Source organism: Camelina sativa, chromosome 16 (genome assembly GCF_000633955.1).
Source record: "Camelina sativa cultivar DH55 chromosome 16, Cs, whole genome shotgun sequence".
In the NCBI taxonomy this organism is placed as follows: domain Eukaryota; kingdom Viridiplantae; phylum Streptophyta; class Magnoliopsida; order Brassicales; family Brassicaceae; genus Camelina; species Camelina sativa.
In genome coordinates, this window is record NC_025700.1 from 11,321,282 (window position 1) to 11,325,382 (window position 4,101).

Genomic DNA, 4,101 nt, shown 5'->3' on the forward strand with positions numbered 1-4,101 from the left:
TATTTTAAGTCTATTCTATATTTATTTTATTTTTTATTAATTTCTAAGATAACTTTTTACTTTTAAAATGTATAAATTCTATCCACTTCTTTTTTTGTTTAACAAAAAATCAACAAAATTATAATATTGTATCTTTTCATAATGGTTTTGGAAACGTGAGATTCTTTTCTTTTCATAATGGTTTTGGTCATTTAATTGTTAGTTTGTCTCATTGTAGATTGAGAAATGTGAGAATCTTACTATCAATTCATCTATAAATAACATCTTTCATTTTTTTCCATTCAACCATTCCAAAATTTTATTGACACATCTTCACTATGTCTGGTTCTCGTTCTTCTGGATATTCTAAAGAAGAAGATAAGTTTTTATGTCAAGTCTATCTAGAAATTTCTCAAGATCCAGTCATGGGTCATTACCAATCATCTGATCATTTTTGGGATCGTGTGGTGAAAGCTTTCGAGAACGGAAAAAATGTAACTTGGAGTGAACGTTCGAAAAAATCTCTCCAATGTCGATTTCAAAATATTGAGAGAGCAACAAAAAAACTAAATGTATGCATCAGACAATGTGAAAACAAACGTCAAAGTGGTGCTTCAAGTGATGATATTGTGAGTACTTTATATGATTTTTCAATTATTTATTGTTGTTTGACTATAAAGTTTTTTTTTTATTTTAAAATTATATGTAGTTCAATCAAGCGAAAGAAATGCTAATGCAAGATTCAAGATTCAAATCTGGTTGGAAATTTGATCATGTATGGAACATTATTAAAGACATTAAAAAGTTTAAAGATGGTGTCACCCCGGCTAGAAAGATACCAACATCTTCAGTGTTAAAAAACCTTACCCTTGATTCCGTTATACCATTGTCTCCAGGTTTGTCTTCATTTGCTCTTAATTTAGATGAAGAAAATGATAGAAGTGGCGGATCTTCATCTCAACTACCAAGTGGGGTGAAAAAAATAAAACTAAAAAGAAAAAACAATGATCGAACATCGAATATTATCAAGATTTTAAAAGAAGAGAATAAACAACTTTTGGAGCAACTTAAGAAGACAAGTGAACAAAGACAACAATATTTAGAGCTTCAAAGTGAGAATTTAGCATTGAAAAAACTTAAAGTAAAAAACAAAATTTTATGTCAAGACTTAAGTTTTATAAAAGATCCAAATATTTGTGCCTATATTCAATCTGAGCAAGCAAAAATCTTAAGGAAAAGGATTGATTAACAAGCTCTTTCGCCATCTACTTCATTTGGATATTTTAATAATTTTATTGGATCCGAAAAGAATTTACCATATTATTTAATCACTAATTTATGTTGTGTTAAATTTTATTTTATTAAGAAGATTTTTTTTATTTGGATTTTCTATTTATACTAAGAGAATATCCACGTGATAAGCATGTTTTATATTATATAGTTACTAACAAATTCAATACTATAATTTGAGTAAAAAAAGGGGAAACTGTGAGAAGCTTATTCTCAAAACTTTGGTATTCTAACTAAATAAGAAGAAGAAGAAAAACGCTAATTATTCTTATTTGGTGTACTATAAAGTTTGTAAAATATAGTATCCCACGTCTTTCGTAAATAATATTTTAAAAAACATTTACAAAAACACAACCAGCCATATTGATCTTCTTTGATAACACTATCCACACAAAGTACTTTCCTGAAGATTTGATGGTGTGGCTTGTCAATGCTCATTCTTACAAAAACACTTGGGAGTTGGCTAAACAAGAACCTATACAGGCCAAATACGTACGTGGAAAACCTAATATCACCAAACTCATTTGTGTTTTGGTCGCTGGTTTACCGGTCTCTCGTTGAATCTTAGAACATGGCTTCTGATCGAAATGTTAAAAATGGTTATTTATGATTCTCTTGGGGTTAATTAGGTTTGGAGAAACTTTTCTTTTACCTAAAATTAGCCTTGATTAATCAATCCGACTTGGATTCTGATAAATTCGAACAACTTTATGTGGATTGATTGATTATTGAGTGAAGAATTGATTCTGAACATAATTACATGCATGTTATAAATAAATATTGAACTGATGAGTATCCTTGAAGATAGGCCATATGGATGATTAGTATGAAATTTAAGTCCCACTCCACAATAGCATTTAGATTTAGCGGTACCTCTTATGAAACAACGTAAATAAACCAATTTTTACCAAACAACTATGTGTAACAAAAATAAGTAATTTATTATACAACAAAGGTATCAGAATATGAGACATAATAATGTAGTTTAGAGGAGAACTATGTGACTATATATATCTGACAAAATCTCCTCAAAACTGATTTATAACCTAAGTCTAAATTTGCAGCTACTACTTTGAATCTTAATAACATTATTTGTTGCCAAGCTATCAACAAATACACCGCATCGGACCAAGAACCTCACCTCGAAGAGCTTTAACTTCCCAAATTTAACCCGAACCGGTTGGTTAACTCTAATCTTCAATGGTATGTTCCCGGTTCTTTGTTGTTGCTCTTCTAATGTTGTCCTTAAACTCAATGCATTCTGAGTTTGGCCAGTCATTTCTACGTATATCACTGTCGTATTTTCATGGCCTTGGTAAAATTTTGGCAACGACCCTATAAAAAAAAAATCACATAAGTTCAGTTAAGTTAAAATCTGTAAGAAGATCCGAGTTTCATTTGGTATGCTGTAAACCAACTATAATCAGNCGTTGAATCTTAGAACATGGCTTCTGATCGAAATGTTAAAAATGGTTATTTATGATTCTCTTGGGGTTAATTAGGTTTGGAGAAACTTTTCTTTTACCTAAAATTAGCCTTGATTAATCAATCCGACTTGGATTCTGATAAATTCGAACAACTTTATGTGGATTGATTGATTATTGAGTGAAGAATTGATTCTGAACATAATTACATGCATGTTATAAATAAATATTGAACTGATGAGTATCCTTGAAGATAGGCCATATGGATGATTAGTATGAAATTTAAGTCCCACTCCACAATAGCATTTAGATTTAGCGGTACCTCTTATGAAACAACGTAAATAAACCAATTTTTACCAAACAACTATGTGTAACAAAAATAAGTAATTTATTATACAACAAAGGTATCAGAATATGAGACATAATAATGTAGTTTAGAGGAGAACTATGTGACTATATATATCTGACAAAATCTCCTCAAAACTGATTTATAACCTAAGTCTAAATTTGCAGCTACTACTTTGAATCTTAATAACATTATTTGTTGCCAAGCTATCAACAAATACACCGCATCGGACCAAGAACCTCACCTCGAAGAGCTTTAACTTCCCAAATTTAACCCGAACCGGTTGGTTAACTCTAATCTTCAATGGTATGTTCCCGGTTCTTTGTTGTTGCTCTTCTAATGTTGTCCTTAAACTCAATGCATTCTGAGTTTGGCCAGTCATTTCTACGTATATCACTGTCGTATTTTCATGGCCTTGGTAAAATTTTGGCAACGACCCTATAAAAAAAAAATCACATAAGTTCAGTTAAGTTAAAATCTGTAAGAAGATCCGAGTTTCATTTGGTATGCTGTAAACCAACTATAATCAGACAAGAAAACCAGCTAACATAAATAAATTCATTTCGTTTTGAGATGTTCAATCCGGATAAACCAATATAATCCGACTCTAACCAAAATATTTGGTTCAGGAAAAGAAACCGAAATAAACCAGTTTGAACTTAGAGTTTGAAGCCTTAACCTTTAGAAACCGAAAGAAAACAAACCGGAGTAAACCAAAATTGACGTACCATTGCTTAGTTGATGTTCCAAGAACCACACAGTAATCTTGCTCCCATCTTCATAGTAAATCCCAATCTTCTCATTCGGATTCTTAGCGGTTATTGTCACGTTAAAAGCCGTAGTCAAACTCGAGTCTTGGTTAAGTGCAAAACGCGTGAGTTGTAACCGGTCAATAGAGTAATCCGGTAGCTTCGGTTTAAAGACAAGGTAGAGTATACCAATCGTCGCGCCTACAACAACAACAAGTAGCAAGAGAAAGCAAAACGTGTAGCAAAAGCATCTACAACAACAGCTTCTTGATCCTCTCTTCTTTGGAGGAGGCAAAGGCACGAACCGTTGTGG

General features: G+C 31.7%; 1 pseudogene; it reads right to left on the reverse strand.

Moving 5' to 3' along the window:
* The window catches only part of LOC104750355, a 2,539-nt pseudogene continuing 1,471 nt past the window's right edge, over window positions 3,034-4,101 (reverse strand).